The sequence below is a fragment of the Podarcis tiliguerta genome (genome assembly GCF_965153285.1).
Source record: "Podarcis tiliguerta genome assembly, chromosome: 7".
Taxonomy (NCBI): Eukaryota; Metazoa; Chordata; class Lepidosauria; order Squamata; family Lacertidae; genus Podarcis; species Podarcis tiliguerta.
Genome location: NC_139540.1, coordinates 42,190,480 through 42,213,675, shown reverse-complemented (window position 1 = coordinate 42,213,675; position 23,196 = coordinate 42,190,480). Strand labels below are relative to the sequence as shown.

The following is a 23,196-nucleotide window of genomic DNA, read 5'->3' as shown; positions in this document are numbered from 1 at the left end:
TAAAAAAAGAAAACAGTCTAAGAAATAGATCTTTCCCAGAACACCTTTGAAAATCACTGAAGCATACCTGCATGCCTTCAAAGTGGAGGAAATTGCCGCCACAAACAGCCTACACCCATTTTCTACTAGCACAGCTGCAGACCAGTGAGGATGAGAATAAATAACTCTGTTTTTATCCATGAACATAAATAACTAAAATATAATTGCTATGCCCTCACCCCTTCACTCATAAAATGTTAAGAAGAGACTACAGATATTTGGATAAAGTCATTTCTGTGGACAGTTAAGCACTGCAGTCGCTGCATGACTAACTTTTAACTATGTATCTGTGTAGACTGGGGGAAAGGGAGACAGCCTGTCACAAGAATTGCAAGAGGGACTCACATTTGGACAGAGATAGAAATGGTCCACCTCTTTAATAACTGTGGGAAGGACGGCTTGACAGCCCTGTATTGCATTTGACACTTGAGAATAAGGCAAAAAAGGTCAGATCAGAATCACTCTACGTAATGCACAGCTTCCTAGAATGCTGCCTCCCACAACCAACTCATCCTTCTCCCAAAGCCCACATTCTGTCATCTCACATTGATTTCATAGGGAGGGGTGTGTGTGTGTGTGTGTGTGTGTTGGGGGTGATGGTATAACCAAAGCTATGAATCAATGCAAACCTGGGTCATATTGAATCCTGTAAACTGATGTAACAAGGAGGAGATAAGCATGCATTTAATTACGAATGTAGTTATTTGCATAAATCAAAGTAAATCAGAGAAGCTGACATACCTATATGTAGTTTTGAAAAGAGAAGTGGGGGAACTCCAGACATTCACCTAACGAAAGGAAAACGTTTGGGCAGAGCTTTTCTGGGTTGAATACTCCCCAACTCCTGTTCTTAAATGCCACAATCATGAGTTTTATCCATGTTATTTAAATTTGCCATGTACAGTGGTACCTCGGGTTAAGAACTTAATTCATTCTGGAGGTCTGTTCTTAACCTGAAATTGTTCTTAATCTGAGGTACCACTTTAGCTAATGAGGCCTCCCACTGCCGCCGCACCGCCGTCGCCCGACTTCTGTTCTCATCCTGAAGCAAACTTCTTAACCCGAGGTACTATTTCAGAGTTAGCAGAGTCTGTAACCTGAAGCATCTGTAACCTGAGGTAGCACTGTATTAGGGTTGCCATACATCTGGAATTTCCTGGACATAGCCGGCAATTGATCTTCAGAAGCAGTGTCTGGGCAGAAATCACTGAAATGTCTGGGGAAATCCAGATGTACGGCAACTCCCGTTGGCAGTGTCATATTTGGCAATTTCCCTTAAAAATCTCTCAACAACTTTGGCCAAAAAGTTTCACTCTTTGAAATATGGCAACCCTACCATAGATGGGTTCTGGGACAAAGTTTTTTATTAACTTAAGCCTTCTTAAAAGAGGTGCCAGCTAAAACTATGATTTCACCTCTCCTAGTAAATGGATTGGATGGGAGTGTATTTATTTATTTGCACAAAAAACAACAACACTGTTGTTCAATGAAGACCATAAAAGTCAACAATACAATTATATTGATAAAACCAAACAAATACAGAATACTAAATCTATAGATCAGATTATTATTACTATTCTTCTACTCTAGTATTAGGCACAGGAGCTCCTCAGGGATGTGTGCTAAGTCCCTTTCTCTATTCCCTGTACACATCTGATTGTACCCCACTGTATAAGTCCAACACAATCATCAAATTTGCAGATGATACAACAGTGGTGGGGCTCATTAGTGAGAACGATGAGACTGCTTACAGGAAAGAAGTACAGGGGTTAATTAAATGGTGTAAAGAAAACAATCTTATGCTTAACACCAAAAAAACCAAAGAACTCATAGTTGATTTTAGGAGAAAGAAAAGTGTATTTTTACCATTGCACATAAATGGCGAGGAGGTGGAGAGGGTTGGTAGTTTTAAATACCTGGGCATTTATATCTCTGAGGACCTCTCATGGACTGCAAATATTAACATGGTTGTGAGGAAGGTGCAGGGGAGGTTGTATTTCCTGAGAATGCTCAGGGGACTGAATCTATCTCAGCACCTACTCCTGTCCTATTATCACAGTACCATCGAGAGTGTCTTAACCTATAGTATATTATCGTGGTATGGAAGCAGCTCTGAAACGGATAAAAAAGCTTTACTGAGAATAACAAAAATTGCCCAGAATGTTATAGGGCTCCAGCTACCAACCCTGGATGAGATCTTCACGTCTCGCACTTTGAAGAAGTCACACAATATCCTGAGAGATCCCACCCATCCTGCTCACAACTTCTTTGAACTGTTGCCTTCGGGCAGAAGATATAGGACAATGAAAACACGAACCACACGCCTTCTGAATAGTTTCTATCCAAGAGCTCTGATTGCACTAAATAATGATCTCAGGGCCAGTTGTAAGAAATAGCAAGTAGGGAGTAGGAAGGAATGAGATAGGGTTTAGGTCATGTTATGCTTTTAATAGGTCATGTTATATTCTGGATTATGTATGTTTTATAGATTATGTCTGAATGGGATGAGAGTGTTGGAGGTACGTGCAAATGTGTATGTGAAGCCGGTCTTTGGGTGGGTGTTTGATTTTCGTTGTTGTGTATACTATGTATATACGGACAATGACAAATAAATTTCTATTATCTATTATTATTATTATACCAACATAGCTAGATTACTCCTCACAGAAAGCCTGGCTTCCTGGTTTATATGGGAATTATATGGGAATTTATATGGGAATTAGCATATTGTGAAGTAATCTGAACTCACAATTTGGATTTTTTAAAAAAATATTTATCAATTTAAAGGAAGATACTTATTCTGCTTTTAAAGTTTAGGAAAAATGCCCATGATGGTTAATGTGAAAATTACACATAGTAAAAAAAAAATGTTTAAAACAGTGTGAAAACAACAAATGGGGCAGGAAAAAAAATTACAACAATCCACAAAGGATTGTCAGGAATGATCAACTAGGATAAATACCTGCTGGAATAAAATGTCTTCAAGGAATGAGGGAATGACAGACCGATCTCCCAGGGCAGGGGGTTATAGAACATAGGTTCTGCAATGGAAAATACCCTTTCATGTTCCCCTGCCAACTACACATGGCAAGATTGAATCCCTGTGGGTGAATGGTTCCCAGGACTCTGAGTTGGGCAATCTGACTATAGTGGAAGGAGCAGGTATGCAGTTTGGGGGTGCTCCTCAATCTGTCATTGTCACCAGAAGCCTAAGTCCCATTTGGACGAGTATGCTATCTGCATCTGCCTGTGGACAAGGGATAGCCTTGCCACTGTGAGTTATGCACGTGTAAGCTCAAGACTGGACTATTGTAATACACTCTGCGTGGGATTAGTGATCTCAGACAAACCCACCACAGTAAAGGTACGTCCTAGTTGCTAAGAAAAAGAGAAGAGAAACTATGATGATTCCAAGGATGAGAAAACGAGACCGAAGTAGGAAATAAAGAGCAGTAAAGAAGGGAAAGAATCAGCTCTTTAGGATCCTAGAGTTTGCCTCGTGTCCAATAATTCATTCGTCAATCAAAACTCTGACTACTCTCATTGGCTAAAAACCCTAAAAGGAGGGAGCAACCAATGTGGATCATTCCATGTAAATCACACATTTTGTTTCATAACTTTCTTTCTAGGAGTGCTAGAGGTATATCTTATTTGAAATGAAATGAAAGTTCGGAGTCTCGGCACTTTCTTGACTCTGAGTCCAGTACAGTGGTACCTCGGATTACAGACGCTTCAGGTTACAGACACTTCAGGTTACAGACTCCACTAACCCAGAAATAGTACCTCGGGTTAAGAACTTTGCTTTAGGATGAGAACAGAAATCGCATGGTGGCGGCAGCGGGAGGCCCCTTTGGCTAAAGTGGTACCTCAGGTTAAGAACAGCTTCAGGTTAAGAACGGACCTCCAGAATGAATTAAGTTCTTAAGCCAAGGTACCAGTGTACATCAGTACCCTCTGAACCCCCTTCTCAGCAGTTCCATATCAGTAGCCTACTGCCACAATATCATTACTTTTTCTTGTCTCTCTCCTATCCTCACCTAGGTGCTTCCAATAGAACTTCTATTTTCTGATCCAATTATTTCTGTGAAGGTATGTACGCATCCTTTACATGTAATACTACCCCTCCCTTTCTGCTGTGTTTATCCTTTTTCAAACAGCCAAATCTCACGGCAACTAATATGACCAGATCTGCCCTCTGGAAAAATGGGTGTGCTTGGCTAGGGAAGGGAGCACCTGGTTACAGTCATGTCTGAGAATCCAGGAGCAAAGCCAGGTCCAGGGGCTCCCCCAAACTGCAAGCCTGGTTAGGAGAACAATGCAGATCCAAAAGTCAAAGCCCTTTGCAGAGGAACTGAGAGTGCATCCACATAAACTTTTGTTCTAGGCAACAGGCTGGATTTATAGTGAAACAACATATTTCTCAGGTATTATAGGCACTTTGGGAGTGCTTTGCTTATATAGTAGCATTTCATTGTGCAGCCATCTAGGAAAGGTCCCATTATTTGCTATGGTGATATATTGCAATAAAAGTGTTTGGATTTAACCTTGATTTCTGGGTGGGTCTGCAGAACACTGATCACCTAACCTTGTTTCCCAGAGAGTCAATGCGGCGCAGTAGATGAAATGTGGAGGTATGGGTAGAAATCCTCACTCAGCTACAGATGACCACTTTTTAGAAGGATAATGAGTGCTTCTAGGTGAGGGCATATTGTAAATTTGTTGTTGAGATGTAACAAATGTGTTACTGGCAACATGTTTTTTGAACTTATCAAATTAAACAACTCATTTATGGAGGGGGGGGAAGCAGGTGTGTATGTATATACACACACATGCATGAACACAAATGAGATTTTAAAGCATTCTATTGTGACATGGAATTAGGGTGTCTGCTGTGCACAAGCTCTTGGACAGCTGTTCTCAACCTGCTTCCCTCCAGCTGTTTTGAGGTGAGGCCGTCACAGTGGCAGGGCATCTGCATTAGATACACCAGGTTTAATCCCTGACACTTCCAGGTAAGGCTAGGATGAGGCCCTAGTTGCCAGTTTACCAGGGGTCAGCAAACATTTTCAGCAGGGGGCCGGTCCACTGTTCCTCAGACCTTGTGGGGGGCCAGACTATATTTTGAAAATAAAAAAAAGGAACGAATTCCTGTGCCCCACAAACAATCCAGAGATGTATTTTAAATAAAAGCACACAATGCATTTTAAATAAAAGGACACATTCTACTCATGTAAAAACACGCTGATTCCTGGACCATCCGGGGGCTGGATTTAGAAGGCAATTGGGCCGGATCTGGTCCCCTGGCCTTAGTTTGCCTACCCATGGTTTAGACAATACTAAGCTAGGCAGACCCAGGATCTAAATCAGTATAATGCAACTTCCTATGTTCTGATGACTACAATGCCCATCAGCCCCAGCCAGCTGTTGGGAGGGCACCTGGATGGGGAAGGCTGCTGCTGTTGATCCCAGTCTTTTAACAGATAGACTCTGGTCACAAATGCTTTCATGAGCATCTGTCAAAAGTCCATTCAAAAGCTGCAATCGCCTGAATCAAGATGTTCTGTATTGTAGCCTGGCAGAGCAAGTAGTTCACAGGGGAACTATTAGGAATGAATAGAATGACACACTGTATTAATGGACTCTTGCTATCAAATTGAAACTGGGATAGTCTTGCTCTGAGCTACTGTGATTTTTGATGGGGATGACATATCTAAATATATGCTCCAAGAACCAACTGCTGCATTTTATTTAAGAATGATCTATATTGGGGATACAACCAAGGCGGCATTAGCCTTGCTTCATCATGTCACTAGAATGATGTTTGTAAACCAGGCTACTCTAGCACATTTATTTATTAGACCACCTTTATTTCCTTGGTTGCTAATATCAAGTCAATTTGTATTACTCAGAGCCATTTTAACACCAGTGACCTTTACCATAGAACGTTGCTTATTGTAGACTTCGCTTCCCTTTTGCTCCCAAGTCCCTATGCTAATTTCTGGGCACTGGAAAGCTAGAGTGGTGTCAATTATGGAGAGAACATGTAAGACATTGATTCATACGCTGTGAGTCAGGGGAACATGTTTATATTCATTTTCTTTGTGAGAAAGAGCAAAAATCAAGAGGAATCTGACATTTCACTTTTTTGTCAGAGACAAAAGCATACTCACTACAGTATCCACCTTTCATGTGAATCACAAAAACCATGTTCTCACCCACAGAGTTTTGCCCACTGTGACAGGAGCAGAGCTATTTAGCAAAGCTGTAGGAAAAGTTCATTACCTGAAACCCAGAGCACAATTCATGACAGTTCAGCCTCTTCTTGGCAAACCTTAACAAAGTCAGAAATCCCCATTTTAAAGCCAAACACAGTTATGAGGATCAAAAAAACGAATCTTTCCTATTCAGCATAGAAGAACATGGGATTTCTGGACAGCTCAGGCCCTATGGTTTTCTTTACAACAATAGAGGTGCCACCAGAACAAAAGGCAACACCAAGCTTTCAGGCATGCTGCAGTGCAAGATAACAAATATGTGAATCTAAAATATTAGCTCAGTAATTCAGATAGGACCTCCCATCTGTAATATCAAACTAATAGTGGCATACTTCATTTGGTGGTGATATGGATCAATTAGATAAGAAAATATTCACCCTGAAGAGCAGAGACAGCATGAGCTTTAAATCTAAACAAGAAGTAAAAGGTAAAGGTACCCCTGCCCATATGGGCCAGTCTTGACAGACTCTAAGGTTGTGCGCTCATCTCACTCTAGAGGCCGGGAGCCAGCGCTGTCCACAGACACTTCCGGGTCATGTGGCCAGCGTGACGAAGCTGCTCTGGCGAGCCAGCACCAGCACAGCACATGGAAACGCCGTTTACCTTCCCGCTATAAAGCAGTACCTATTTATCTACTTGCACTTTGACGTGCTTTCGAACTGCTATGTTGGCAGGAACTGGGACTGAGCAACAGGAGCTCACCTTGTCGCGGGGATTCGAACTGCCGACCTTCTGATTGGCAAGCCCTGGGCTCAGTGGTTTAGACCACAGCGCCACCCGGAACCCACAATGCTTTCCTTTCTTAGGAACACTTTACTGGTTAACGGTGAAATCCTGTGCATGCTTACTCAGAAAGAATTCCCATAGTATTCAGAAGGTCTTATTCGCTAGTGAGCACATGCAGGCTTGCACCCTGATTTTCTTCCTAAAGTGTATGTGGTGGGAAATCTATTCTTTTGATTACATTTCAGCTGTTTGGACCTTATGCGAAAAAAGGTTAGTTACAATGTGTCACAGGGTAACGAATCTAAATTTAGTGGTTTTGTGAATGTTCCTTTCAAGGCTCCAAGGAGCATTCTACTCTGCATTAGAGAAAACCTTCCCTGGTGATTCAGCTCAGCTATAACCTTTACTAGTGCCAAAGGTTAATGTCCATAATTAGCAACCTTCTTTCCAGTTAGAGTGTTTGCTGCCACAGCAGCACACATTGATTATTGCTGCATATTTATGCATCTTAGTAAGGAATCAGTTGACATTGATGCTAGCACTGACAGATTCATTTTTCAAAGTCCTGAGTGGTTGATAGAAATAATGTCTGGCTGAAACAATAGCATTGAAAATGATATGTATCACAAATAAAAATATCAATTTGTGAAAACCATTTATCTAACATGAAACATTTCTATTCTGCAGCCAAATACCACTCAGTCCAAATGGAAAGGGATATATTTGGCAATGCATATTATACAGATAAATCCATAATGGAAGTGGTGGGGTGGGGGGGAGCTTATGCAATGGATACAATCAGCAGCAGCAGCAGCAGCAGCAGCAGCAGCAAAATTGGGAAATGTTGGGTACCACAAAGAAAAGAGCAGTAAACATTACCGGACTGAGATTTGCTTCTAACATCACCAAGACCTGCCTGCTCTGTGAACCACAAGACTATCAAGTGCATAGAATCATGGAATCATAGAATCCTAAGTTGGAAGGGATCCCAAGGGTCATCTAGTCCAAACTCCTGCAATGCAGGAATCTCAGCTAAAGCATCCATGGCAGATGGCCATTCAACTCCTGCTTAAAAACCTCCCTGTCAAACAACTCTTACTGTCAGAATGTTTCTGCTGCTGGAAAGAGAATGAATGGGAGAAAACCTCTCCCTTTCTCTCTCACACACATCCACTGCTGCTACTGAATTTTTCAAGGAAGAAGCCTGAATTCTTTCTTGGCCTTCCCTCAGTGTGGTCAAGGAGGCTTGTTGAGATGTAAGGGGAAGGGGGTTTATGAGCTGTAATGTGTGTGGAGGTGTGTGTAGCTTTAGATGAAGTGAAGGGGTAGAGTGGTTTTGGCAAGAAGGCAAAGGGAGAGGGTGGCTTTTCAGCAGTAGGTGGGGGTGGTAAGCAAGTGAGCCTGAGTGAGTACGTATACTTTGAGTTAATAGCTTAATTGACACTTTTGTACACCTCCTTGGAATCCTCTGATGAAGGGCAGCTGAGAAATCTTTTAGTTAAATAAATAAATATTAGACACCAGTCACATGGAAGATGGGATTCAAGGGCTGGAAAATAGAGCAACATTTGTTTCAAAAATAAATAAATTCAAAGCCAGCTACTGTTGAGGAAATGGCACAGTGCTAACAACTCAAAACCTACCACTGTTGAATTTCAGACTGTAATTCAAAACAGGATGGCTTATTCCAGATCCTTGCAACACTTAACGGTCTCTAAATTCAAAATCCCAGGACTTCCCCACTGCTCCTGCAGATATCATATTAACAGAATCCTGCTGCAAGTTGCATCTCATTTACAGGCCATAACAAGCCCTGTCATAGCAGGAAAATCTGCAGCACAGCAGGGCAAAGGAAGTCATCACATAAAAACCAGCTGTTCCCTTGCAGGTTTAAACTTGGGTAGCACCATCTTTGCAAATATATTTTCCCAACCACCCTAGATGCCTAATGAGTATAATCAGATCTGGCAAATGGCGCTCACCATCTCTTAAGGCAACATTTTACTGAAAGATGGAAACTTTTCAGACATTTTGAATACTGTAGTTCATGGAAATATGATTGTAACCCCCCCCCCAAAAAAAAGCCATTTGATTGCATAAGTAAATCCCTTGGCTACTGGCAGTCTTGGGAATGAATATCTTTACATAGTAGAAGTGAATTTAATTGTGACTCTCCTCCCAAAAGCCTTCTTACTCACAAAAACAAATGCATTGTGCTATGGAAAGAGAGTGAGAATGCTGGATCTAAGATAGGTGTTTCAAGTCCAGTAAATATGTCAATATGGTCCTAGTGGTAGTTAAAATGCACATTTATTTAATGAAGAAACATTGTCTGGCCAGGCCAATAAATTTATGCTGATGTTAGTTAGGTAACATAATGATTTAGCATTTTATAAACACCTCAATCAATAGATGTAGAGGACTTGGTTAATATCCATAGGCTGTTATTGAAAAGGTCTATAAGATACATAGCAGACTGCATTAGCAACTCATACCAACATCCCATCATATATTTATAGAGGTGGATGATGTAAAACCCAGTTTCATTTTAAAATGAATATTAATTGCTACTATCTCATTAATTTCCACAGGGGTAGTCATGCTAGTCTCCTGCAGCGAAAACAACAGCCTTATGACATCTTAAAGACGAACAAATTTAATAAGTCTTTGCAAAATGTGGTCTACTTCATCAGATACATTACACCAAGAGGTTCCATTCTATCACTTGTGGACTGAATTAGCGAATTGGATTTTTATCACGCTATATGTGTTGCTTGAGCTCTGAATTATTGGTCATTGTTAAACACATTTTTATCTCTGCCTGTGCTCCTCCCCCCCTTCCCAATTGCGGCTGTCCCTCTTGGGGGTGGGGTGAGTTTGCCACACACACACCTCTTTGAGAAGCATTGAGTCGTTTCTCCTGAGCAGAGGGGTCATTTCTCCTTAAAGTTTAGTATACTCACAGTTCCTGTTTTTACAGTGTTTGTATACATAAATGTGCAGTGCATTCCTTCACTTTCAGAGGGAAGCACCACTGATTTCCATGGGGCTGATTCTTCAGAAACTGGGTATAGAATGACGGTCAGAGGCACAGCAATTATATTGCCCAAACTAGAAGACCATAATGACCAGTGACTAGTAAAATGTGGATTCAAGACTCCACCATCTCTTAAGAGAAATTAGCTACCGATTTTCTTAGAGAAGCAATGCTACGGGGGAAAGTGCAAAATGGTGCAGAAATATGTTGGGGATGGGGGGGGGGGGCAGGAATCTGTCAGGAATAATCCAACTGCACATAATGGATAATAAAGGACCAGCAACTGCACATAATGGATAGTAAAGGACCAGCAAATTGCTTCATTACTGAAACTACTATTTGAAGTGAGCCACCACCTCAAGTTGATGGGCTACTGGGAACCAAGCTGCTCTGTGGAAAAGGTGAAATCAAATAGCTCCAAATAATAGAACATAACAGGAACATATGGGACAAGACTGGGAGGTAGAAAACAGCTGGCCCAGCCAAGAAGCTAGAGGGTCAGTGGTAGAAGGCAGGTGAAATCGTCCCAGAATTAATTGGGGTGCTAAGGGGTTGAAGTAACTTTGGTATTTGTACAAGTTCCATTAATTTCAAGCTGATTTGCTCTGGAGATTTGTGGTAGAAGTGAGAAACAATGTATTAATGTTAAGCCTATCCAGTAAATACAGAAAAGTTCAGATGTCTGGAATTTTTATTTCGATTACAAATGCTGGTGTGTTTATGGGGTAATTCATCTATCTCTAGTATGTCTGATAAGGTTCAGCACTGGTCAGACTCAAGGGGCTAGAAGTATATCTTATATCTGTGGAAATAATAAATTTAGCTTCAGACTAATGTTGTCAGCATTTCCCCTCTTTTATTTTGTGGCACGAACCTTTTTAACAAATGCCATTTTTCATTTGATGCAACCATTTCTCCGAGTATATTTGCCAATTTCCCAGCACACTGAAAACACTGTACAGAACATTTATTTATATTCTTTCTGATTTAATCTCTTTTGGTAGTTCTATACTTTTCAGAATATAAAATACTTATCAGCATTTAAAGGTTAGAAAGAAACAGGTTTTGTCAGCACACTGGCTGTTTATTCAACTCATAGATTATATTAGAGGGGAGGGTGTGGGAGTCTTCCCTGCTGCCTAATTTTGATTATGTTTGCAAGCAGCTGATAAAGCCCGTACAGGCAATGACTAGGACTAGTCTTCAATTTATTTTATTTATTTTATTTTATTTCATTTTATTGGAGATAACAGTTAAAGACATTTCAGCTACTGGGAAGTCACCACAAACAACAACAACAACAACAACAACCCACAAACCAATCCTAGAATCATAGAATTGTACAGTTGGAAGTGACCCCGAGTCCAACCCAATGCAATGTTGGAATCCCAACTAAAGCATCCATGACAGATGGCCATCCACTGTGTGCTTAAAAACGTCCAAGGAAGGATAGGCCACCACTTCTCATGGAAGTCTGTTCCACTGTCGAACAGCTCTTAAAAGAAAGGTACAATGGCACAAAGTGTGTAGGGGTACGCATCCATTGGCCTTTCTGTGCCACCCCTGACTTTCCTGGTTGAGTGTAAAGGACTGCAGGACATTCTCAGCCCATTTAGCTGAATGCAGTTAGAAATCCCCTTCACACTTGCCCTCTCAACTTTGGAAGGTCAGGAGTGGAACAGGCAGGGTGGGGCCATGCTGGTCCATGTGCCCCTAATGTTTACCAGATGGTTTGCATGCTCACACCATCCTTGAATGTTACTCCCCGGAAGAGGGGAAATGGCGAGAATAGGAATGGGGGATAAATTTGAGTCAGTTCACATCCGAAGGGGAACTTACCTCATTCACTTGAATATGAACCGAAACACAGCTATCCCTCAAACACCACATTATCTGAATTTTGTAATGCAGTTCTCCAACCAGGTAATATGCAAAAAGGGGAAAAGGAAAAGGAAAAAAAGAAGTGTATACTAATGTAAAGTGCACTATATTTATGGCTATGAATTAGGTTGTTAATGTTAATGTTTATGTTTATGTTTCCATTCGCCTGGAAAAGGCTGAATGCAAAGATAGCTGGTTTCCCTTCTTTAAGCAGAGCTCCTGTATCAATTATCCAGAATCCCTAAGTTTGCCATTTCTTTGCTTCATGCTATTTTTTTGTACTCAACATATTTTCAAAATACACTGTTTTACACTTGCTTGCTTCACACTATTTTTCAACCAACACTTTTGCAAAACGCACCATTTGCTATCATGCATCCTTTTCCTAAGGGCAACCACCCGCCAACTTTGATCTGACAGGAGTTTACTATGTCACCATTAGTTTCACATTTCCCATCTCACCCCATCCCTCCTGCTTGTGTTACAGTCAGTGTATCATATCCTAAGGGCAACTGGCCTCTGAGGCCTGTTCTGTTCAAATGTAGCATCTGCATAAAGTGGAGAACAGGACTAGGAGCAACAATAACAGCAGCCATTTCTAATATGAAGAACTTCAAAACATTGACGCTCATCAAAGTGCCACTGCCAGACATGAGGGCATAGATACTTGCCGGCAGCATCACAGACTAAGCATGGGTGCCTGTTTCAGCCCAGCTAGAGCACTTGAAGAAGGCCACACTCTTGGAGCCATGTTGACAGGGACAAACAGACATCCTTGGATCCTGCATCAGTGTGTCTAGGGAATTGTTGGTTCTACAAAGCTTATACAGCTGTGGAATCTGGAGGAGGGGAGGGAGAGGGAAAGACTGTTGTACATGAGCATGTTATTGTAACACCTGAAATTGTAGAAGGTAAGGAAAGAAGAAATGCATGAGCAAGACATGGCATTGCTGATAGATCAGACTAGTGCTGTGCTGAAAATTTCATGACCAGTCTCCATTTATCAGTGAGAATAGAAACTGCACCTGAAAATGACCAAAGTGGAGTGAAAAGGTCAGTTGTTGTTGTTGTTGAGCTCCTACTGCTGCTGCTTTTGGCACAGGAGGGAGGAGCTTCCACATATTGGAAGTTCAACGGAGTGCTTGTCCCACAATCCTTTGGATATGGCCATAGCACCTCACTCCAAGTTAACACGCCTTTGGGGCATCTCCAACTCTGGAGGTGGGTCATGCCAAAGGGGAAGCATCACACAGTTCACTCTAAAATGAGAGAATTCATGAAGGATATAAGAAACACTGTTGGGGATTAGCTGAAGGGAAGGAAAATGCAAGGCTATTCCACTGCATACTGTCAATTATACCTTCAAGGAGCTATTTCCTTATACAATTAAAGTGTGGATTAGTTTCCTCTTTTTAGTAGATTGGGAAGCTTTCCTTATCATGTATTAGCTATTGTCCTGCACACGACAGTGGTTTTACTCACCAGAGAGGCTCAATGGAAGCCCATTTAACTATAATGGCTAATGATTCATACAAATCGGAGTTAGGAGACCAGGACTGATGAAGAACTGTGCAAGCAAGTCAAAATGTGTTGCAGGAGAAAAGACTCAATTATTCTCCAAAGGCGAGAAAGAAAAACATTTCCTTTCCCTGCTCTCCTCCAGATATATGACAAAATCATGAGCTGAAATGTTAAACTATTGTTACAATTTGGAAAGCATAAAAATGGGGTGGGGGGAATAAAATAAAATGGCAAGCTGAAAAATGCTGAAGATCATCACTGTATCGTGGATTTTCACTCCTTCTACTAATAACTGACAACGGATGCTTTGATCAAGCAGATTCTGTTGACAGAGATTTTCTACAGCAGACAGAAACTCTTATCTTCAAGCCATGAAACACAAAAAACGTTCATAAAGACCACTTTGAATGCCATTTTCACTGCATTATGTAAGTTTAGGGATTACTGAGCACAGAAAGGGATGTGATGAAAGATACAAAGCTTGGAAGGTGCTCCAGCGCACAGCAATTCATTACCATTACATTACATTATTCCATATTCAGGAAATATGCCAGTATTTCCCAGACTTAGGGTAGTCGACACACTTTTCTTCCTTGATAAAATCTGAGACACATTAATTTTTTTTTTTAAAAAAATCCATAGCTTGGTGATACCTTTACTGGGAGCAACCCAAATCTCACAATGGTGTGATCTTCCAGAACTCCTTATCAGGCAAGTTGTTACATAAAACAGGTAAGGGAGATGAGGAAACATTTAAAAACCAATCTGTTCTATGTGGAGTTGCCCTTGGGCCTGTTTCAGAAGCTCCAACTGGTGCAGCCAGATTGCTGATGAGGGCACATTATTATGACACCCCCCCACCCCCCCCCACACCACATTTTTCCCTGATGGGACTCAAGGTGGCTTACACAGAACTGCTAAAAACATAGAAAAAACAATAATTTTAAAACAGTTAAACATTGTTAGAAGTAAAACTCTATACATATAAAATCTATTTAAACCATACAAATAATTACAAGATAAACAGCATGTGGCACCACTGTTTAAAACATTTGGACTGGTTGCCTATCTACTTTTGAGCCAGGCTGAAGGTCCTTGTCCTAATTTACTAAGTCCTGAATGACGTAGGCTCAGGGTACCTTCAGGACCACCTGAAACCTTATATCCCAGATGAAATGCAGCTGTTGCCCTATAGAATGGATCCTGTAAAGTCCATTCCTCCAGACAATCCTGTGAAGAGCCCTCCTGGCACCCCATAGCTTATCTTGTCACTGGAACCTGTTGGGCAGCCAGCTGCACACGGTTTCTGTCTGTTAGTCTCCTACACACTTCAATCTTACCTCAGTTTGGAGCTCTCCAGCTTTGCTTTAAGTGGGCATGTGTCAAACACACACATGAAGCCAGAGATGCAGCCGTAATTTGCCACAGTGAAGAATTGTGCATGCACTGTAATTTTCCGGCACACTTATAGACTGGCAGTTTCATCCATTTAAGTTCCTCAAACCAAGCTTAATGGCCCCATTTCTACAGTTCACTGAGGTAACAGCCCCTTGAGCAAGGACCCTTGTGCCTGATCCAGCACTGCGTGAGAGACCATAGAAATATGAGTTGTTAAAATCAAAGCCTCCTATATATCATTGGTGTTGGTAATAATAAGAATGTGGAAGATCTTCTTATAAAATTGGACACAGTTTACCTTTCAAGGAATCTGAGTTTGCTGATGATGTGTGAGTGGCTCTTCCTTTTGTCTGTTCTGCTGCACAGTTTATTTCATTTCATCTCTGAGCAGAACAATAAAAAATGATACTGATCAGAGAGGCCTTTTTTATTATTGCTTTTCTATCTCACTTTTTCTCCTTTTGGCTCTTGAGCATTTCGGCTTTGTCAATATTGTCATTCGATGGCCACTCCGAAAATGATTAGCTGCTTCAAAGCTTTATTTGATCTGCAGCTAATGTAGTGCCAATACTGTAACCGGCAATTGCTCATATTCATTTCTCTACCAATTCACAGACAATCAGATTCATTCCCACCTTGAGACCCAGATATCAACATTCACCTGAGCCCATCAAAACAGTCAATCTACATAATGGAAAAATGTAAAAATCCAGGGGTCAGGTAAGTGCACTTTCTTCTTTCCAGCTACAAGGAATATTCTATTAGCATAACTTGCAGTCTTCAGCTGCATGTGATTTCAGCAGGTCAAATAAATGTTTGCTATTCCATTTGGTTCTTTTAAAAATAAAACAAAATAAACTTTTTTCTTATTCTAGTTCTAGAGTACCTTTTTCTGTAGATTGTGAACAAAATATCTAGCGATTATTTTTAGTCAGCGTTATGCAACCTTCCCTCCTATTTTTAAGTACAAATGAAAGGCATACATGAGGTGCATGGGGCGTTAGGGGAAGGGCAGTACTTGGTGGGGGATGTGTTGTGCTCCTTCTTTTTGTCTACCTTGGTCCCCACCCTGCACTCAGCTGTCAGAACCAGTGTGGTGGTTAGGAACGGTAGATTCGTAATCTGGTGAACCGGGCTCGTGGCCCCGTCTGGGTGACCTTGGGCTAGTCACATTTCTCTCAGCCTCACTCACCTCACAGAGTGTTTGTTGTGGGGGAGGAAGTTAAAGGAGATTGTTAGCCGCTTTGAGACTCCTTAGGGTAGTGATAAAAGGTAAAGGCAAAGGTAAAGGACCCCTGACAGTTAAGTCGAATCACAAACGACTGTGGGGTTGCTGTGCTCATCTTGTTTTACAGGCTGAGGGAGCTGACGTTTGTCCACAGACAGTTTTTCTAGGTCCAGTCCTGACCGACTCTGGGGCTGCGGCGCTCATCTCGCTTTATTGGCCGAGGGAGCTGGCATAAAGCTCCTAGGTCATGTGGCCAGCATGACTAAGCCTCTTCTGGAGCAGCGCACGAAACGCCGTTTACCTTCCCGCCGGAGTGGTACCTATTTATCTACTTGCACTTTGTCATGCTTTCGAACTGCTAGGTTGGCAGGAGCTGGGACCAAGCAACGGGAGCTCATCCTGTCACAGGGATTCAAACCACCGACCTTCTGATCAGCAAGTCCTAGGCTCTGTGGTTTAACCCACAGCACCACTCGCGTCCCACACCTTGCTTTTGTTGTTGTTGTTTAGTCGTTTAGTCATGTCTGACTCTTTGTGGCCCCATGGACCAGAGCACGCCAGGCACTCCTGTCTTCCACTGCCTCCCGCAGTTTGGTCAAACTCATGCTGGTAGCTTCAAGAACACTGTCCAACCATCTCGTCCTCTGTCGTCCCCTTCTCCTTGTGCCCTGCATCTTTCCCAACACCAGGGTCTTTTCCAGGGAGTCTTCTCATGAGGAGGCCAAAGTATTGGAGCCTCAGCTTCACGATCTGTCCTTCCAGTGAGCACTCAGGGCTGATTTCCTTAAGAATGGATAGGTTTGATCTTCTTGCAGTCCAACACCTTGCTTAGGGGGTTAGAATACATAAAACAGAGGGAGCCACTATGGTGCCTACCTGTCAGGGGCAGGCTGGCTGATGAAGAGTGGTGGGAGGCTCCTGCCCAAGAGAAGAAAAAGACACAGAAGAAGAAGGCTTACATCCTTGGTCATGGTGGTGGGATACTGAAGAGCAGTCTGGGATGAGCGGGGAGATGCTAGAAGCAGGAGGTTTGAGCAATCAGGTGGGGGTGGGGGGACATCTGCTGAAGGAAGGCCTTCCAAGACAGGGTTAGAGTCTGAGAATCACAGTGCGAGTGCAGATGCGGACAGAGAGGAGTCAGCAGTTGCTCTTGCTACTAAGCAGCAGGACAGTTTCTGTCCTGCTGGCTCCCCCCCCCCCCCCGTCCTGACACCCCGCGCAAGGAGAGTCCTGCACATTGCTTGGCTAGAAGGGCCCAAAGGAGGATCCCAGCCCCTTAACACAGCCTTTGCCTGCTTGGGAGTGATTCAGAGTGAGAGACTAGAGAGGAAAGGACAAACCAGAGGGCTCTACTATGTCATTATTTTCTGTTAATAAAAAGCTACCGTAATTGCATTCCATGCCTCCTGTGCTTCCCTGTCCTGTTGTTGACCTGGACATGCTTCACAGCTCCTTGACCCTTCCAGGGGTTTGCTGGACTACAACTCCCATCGCCCCCAACTATGGACTATACTGGCTAGGGCTGATGGGAGTTGCAGTCCAGCAATATCTGCAGGGCACTGCCTTGGTTAACACTTATGGTAGACCCTTTCTGAGCATCTCAGGAGTGAGCATTGGCTGCTACTATCCTTGCAATGGGGTACTACTCTTCTGGATATTCTGTTTTAAAAGATGTTCTTCTGCGTGGCGCTTGTCTACATGGTGCAATCTGAAACCTCACAAATCATGACTGCTGTGCATATACACCTCACATGGAGGTACCGCTATCCACATGGAACCTGCACATGAGCACTGGCCATAAATATAATATAAATATAAATAAATACTCTTCATAGTATTTTCAGGATGTTACCTGTTAAGAGAAGCAGGATGTTACTCACTCTCAGTTCCTTTATGTGATAGCATTGAAAGTCCAGCCAAGTAAAAAAATGTCTTCAACTAGCCAATAAAACTGAGGTGCTAGTTCCTTCTATTCATTCTGTTGAATAGCAAGCTTTTGATTTTCAGTTTCAAGCTGTTACTCCTTGCTGTTAAAATGTTAGGTATTTTGTCTTCACGAACACTAAAATTAGGGTATGCCGTGTAGAATCTGCAGAGAAACCATCAGATATATTTGTAAATACTTCAAATGAAATTCAGTGTTGCAAATATTTTGAAATGGATTCAAACAGATCACCACTAGGTTATGTTACGGCAGATGAAATTCTTTTAATTACATGGTCTACTGTTGGGATTTGAAAAGTATTAGGAATATCAAGCTTGCCGTAAATAATCCATTGCATGTCTATAGTGTCTCACACCTTTTAAGTGCTGAACAAATTAGCTAATTAATACAACAGCCCCTCTAACTCTAGTTTGGTGTGAAAGGCCACAATGAAAGACTCTGCCAACACATAGGCTAAAACCATCAGGCATATGCTTTGTAGTGGTGTTAACTAGATGCGAGACAACAGATACCAAGGAAATGAGTGGGAAATTTGCAAGTGAGTGTGGATAACAGAAGCGGCTTAAGCAATAAATGGGTTAGAAAGCAAAATTTCTGCAAAATGTTCATTATTGCTCACTGTTCTAGTCTAAACACCCCACTAGCTGGTTAACCTGTATGGGCAGGTTATGGGCAGGTTAACCACTCTCAGTGGTTATTTTTTTATCCACTACAACCATTGGACTCACTATTGGTCTCATCCACTCAATCTGCTGGAACCTGTCTTTGTACACAGAGGAAGACCCTTACTCACTAAGGCTTTAAGACCCTTGGCTTGCCAATCAAAGTCATTCCTGGAGTGTGGCTGCTGTCACATACTGGCAGCTTCTAGGGGCCTTTGGTGAAGAAGAAGAAGAGGAGGAGGAGGAGTTTGGATTTGATATCCTGCTTTATCACTAATGCGAGTGGCGCTGTGGTCTAAACCACTGAGCCTAGGGCTTCCCGATCAGAAGGTCGGCAGTTTGAATCCCCTCAATGGGGTGAGCTCCCATTGCTCGGTCCCAGCTCCTGCCAACCTAGCAGTTTGAAAGCACGTCAAAGTGCAAGTAGATAAATAGGTACCGCTCTGGCAGGAAGGTAAACGGTGTTTCTGTGCACTGCTCTAGTTTCGCCAGAAGCAGCTTAGTCATGCTGGCCACATGACCTAGGAGCTTTAAGTCAGCTCCCTCGGCCAATAAAGCGAGATGAGCGCCGCAGCCCCAGAGTCGGTCATGACTGAACCTAATGGTCAGGGGTCCCTCTACCTTTTAAGCAAGGTGTACTCTGAGGGCTTTGAAGGGCATCAAGCATATCAAGCAATATAATCTCTCTCTCTCTCTCTCTCTCTCTCTCTCTCACACACACACACACACACACACACACAGACACACAGTGTGCATATAACTAAACAATCAAAGTGGCTCAATCTAGCAGTCAGGAATCAAGATAAAAAACACATACTAGATTCCCCAGCTTTTGTTAACTAAACAACATAACAGTACACTTGCTGTAAAAACAGCATCAGGGCATCAGTTTAAAAACCAGCAGCAGATAAAAACCTGGCAGAACAGAAAGATTTTGACAAGCTTTCTAACCATCAAGAGGGAGAAAGGTACACAACAAGTCTACAACAGCCAGAGACAGTTTGTAAGAATTTGGAAGAGCAGAGTTTCTTGCTGTAAAATAAAATAAAATGCAGCACCAGGATCATGTACAGTGGTGTCTCGTGTTGCGTAATCTCCGGGTTACGGAATCTTTGGGTTATAGCTGCGTCAAACCCGGAAGTTTTCACGGAAGGTTTCACTGCTCGCGCATGCGCAGAAGGTCTCTGTGTGCTGCGTGCGTGCGCAGAAGAACTCTATCACGCCGCGTGTGTGCGCAGAAGCGGTGCCTCTAGTTATGGATTTTTCGGGGTGTGCACGGCACCCCGAAATGAATTAAATCCATAACCAGAGGTACCAATGTACCAGGAAACAGAATGAAGTGAATGGTTTTCTGTGCATGCTCTCAGTATGTGATGCCAGTAAAAGGGGCAAATTTCTCTTCCTGTCTCCCATATTCTGTGAATTTTGTTTCTTCCAATGAAATTCAAGGCAGGAAAATGGACAAACACTTTCAGAGAACACATTCTAGAGCTGCATACACACTTCTGTTTAGTCTGCATCGAGTCTACTCCAACTGCAAGTGAGGGTAGTCATGCTGCTGACATATCTCTCTCTCACAAAAAGACGATGGAATGTGCCTCCAGGGTTGAAGTCAAACTGCTACATTAGTAGGACTGAAGTGACCTCCATGGGGCGCAAGCCTGAGCTCTGTATGTGTGAAGGTCCTGGGCTGTCCACATGACAAGACCCCACTCTCGGCCTTGCTGATGTGGCCCAAAGGAAAGCAGAGCAATATGTTTGACACCTACTTGGCTGCAGGAGTTGCCATCCAACCATCTTAGTGACTCCGCTCCAGATTTGTGTAGGGTTTACTCCTTAGTCTTTTCTCTTTCTGAAGATATCCTACAAAGCACAAGAGGTTTAGGATCAAAGTTTTCCTTCTCCTGGATGAGCTACCTTCACAGGTTGATGAGCCCCATCTGCCCTTCACTTCCCTCTACACCATATGCAGAAAACACCTTTTTCGCCGTTGGACCCACTATTAGTCTAATCCGCTCAGAACCTGTCTTCACATGCAGGGAAAATCCCTAACTCACAGAGGATTCTAGGCTCATCGGTTACTCTCACCTGGTTTAGTTGGCCTGTTGAAGACACAGCATTAGCCACTGTCCATATTTATACCATAGTTTATTATGAAATATTGTGTTTTGATACATTTACCCCAATCTTCAATCCAAATTGTGGATTGATGGGCATGCTTTTTAAGTGCGTAATATGCATTCAGCCTTAAAATATGGAATTTCCTGTCAGGATGCGGTGATGACACAATGGCTTTAAAAGAGGATTAGGCAAATTCATGGAGGATACGTTTACCAAGCTGGTATAAGATAAACAGTGATGGAGATCTATTGCCTTTATGTCCTGCTTCTAGGTTTCCCAGAGGTATGTGCTGCCCTCTGTTCGAAGCAAGATCTTGGACAGGGAAGACAACCTGTAATCCTCTAGATGTTGTTGGACAATAACTCCCTTCATCCCTGAACACTGCCCCTGATGGCTGGGGCCAATGGGAATTGTAATCCAACGACATCTGTAGGGCCACAGCTTCTTCATCCCTGGTCTAGGGGGACATTTAGTCTGATCCATTAGGGCTCTTCTTATGTTTTTTAAATCTTTATATTCTCTTGGAATAATCAAGCTAATAACTTTTTTTAAAAAAAGTGCATTAAGAACCCAAGCATTTTGAGTTTTGAAGTCTAATGCTTGGCATTAGGATGTATTTTCAGACAGCAGCCTACCCAATAGGTTGCAGTGCATGATTTGCTTATTAAAAATGTTGAGTGTGATAGTAGACAAAACATATTGGAAGTGAAGATTCATCTTCAGTTGGTGCTCTTCAGCAGGTAGTGAGTAAAATTTAATAGAGTGTTTGATTTACAACCCAAAGATAGGCCAAAATGAACACATTTATTTAAAAAGCACCTTTCACACTCTGAAAAAAACCTTTGACAGCATTACTTAATAAAAAAAACCTCAGTGCCATTGAAAATTCATTTATGAGTGGAATAGCAGTTAGCAGCTGACACCACTAATGTGTGCAAAGAATCTTTCCTCAGGTTTGTCCATCTCATCTTTCATCTCTGTCTCGACAAATGAACTGTTTTCATAGCATGATAATTATGCTGTCTTGTCTCTCCTAAAATACTGTGATTTCACTCCACTGAGAGAAATAAAAATGAGATGAACTATGTGAGTGAAAGGCTTGAAATACAATGCAGGTCAGGCATCGTTTGTAATGGTGGGGCAGGGGGAGAGAATATTGGTAGTATTAAAGCACAGTGCAGTTTTACTTCTTCTGACAAAAGTCATGAAAAGTAGCGACAACTGCTGCTGTTTCATTTATCAGAAGAAGCCAGAGATTTGCTTCGCTTTTTTAAAGAAGGGTCAGTGTAAAATACCAGTTAAGCTTAAAGTATTGCAAGACAGAAATCATGAAAAGCGGTGACAACTGCTACTGCTTCATTTTTCAGAAGAAGACAGAGTTTTGTTTGGTTTCTTTTTTAAAAGAACAGCCCGTTTAAAATACGAGTTAAGTTTGAATTCTTGCAAAACAGGCCAAGAATGCGAGTTTATTTTGTTTGCCTTTATTGCTTTGCCAGCTTAAATCAGTTTTCTGCTGCATCAGCCAGAAAGAGGTCAGACACTCAAACAGTGCCAACGCTCTGCGTCCTGCAGGTGGAAATACAGCTAGGTGGAAAGCAAAATCAAACAAACTGTCACTCAGAAAATGCATAAATAAAGCTACACGTATCTTTAGATATACAGAACTGGGGGGGGGGGATAGGAAAGAGAATCAATATGCTTTGGGACATTGTTTCTTGCAGGGTTTTTGTTTGTTATTTTTACATGTTGGAACAATATCCACTGCGAATGGTTCAGAATTTAATGCTCAGCTTAAGAAAAACCACTGTCAATTACGCAGGGTGGTGGTTCATCCTTACCAGTGGCTCCCATAGGTGTATTTCAGGACCACAAGTAGGGTTCTAATGACAACTGAGCTACAGACTTGCAGAGATGTCATCTGCATGAACTGGAACTGCCATGTAGGGGTTGTATGCTTAGCTGCTGCAATGCCCCACAGTGGGGTAGCACTTTTCGAAGCAGTCAAAATTGCACAAATCACACCAACCATGTATATTGCTCCCCCACTGAACTGCTGGCTGACAAAAATGTTGTGTCTGGTAGAACAGCCAAGTTACAAGCCCAGAGGTACTTTTACAGGTGTCGCTGCCGTGGAAGCTGGTTCATTAGGACAAATGGAGTCTTGTTCCACTATCCTCAGCCAGCCCCAACCTGCCTGCCTTACTGCAGATATTAATATCGTGCAGCTTGAAGTGAATGGATGCAGAAAAACTGACTCCTTTCTGAAATGAAACATTGTCCACTATATTGTCCATTAGATCCATAAGATTGTTCAAAACTTGACTTGCAGAACTTCCTTCAAAACAGAACAAAAACATTAAAGA

General features: G+C 42.2%; 1 protein-coding gene across 8 annotated transcripts in view; it reads right to left on the bottom strand.

Annotated features, from left to right (window-relative positions):
• The window catches only part of LOC310682649 (uncharacterized protein), a 75,935-nt gene that overhangs the window by 40,306 nt on the left and 12,433 nt on the right, over positions 1-23,196 (bottom strand). For 3 of the 8 annotated variants that reach the window (XR_014514062.1, XR_014514063.1, XR_014514064.1), the window contains exon 2: positions 20,482-20,575. The exons of the other annotated variants lie outside the window; for them this stretch is intronic. The gene's annotated coding sequence lies outside the window, so the exon portion shown is untranslated. The remainder of the gene's footprint in view (positions 1-20,481; positions 20,576-23,196) is intronic. 8 annotated transcript variants of the gene reach the window in all.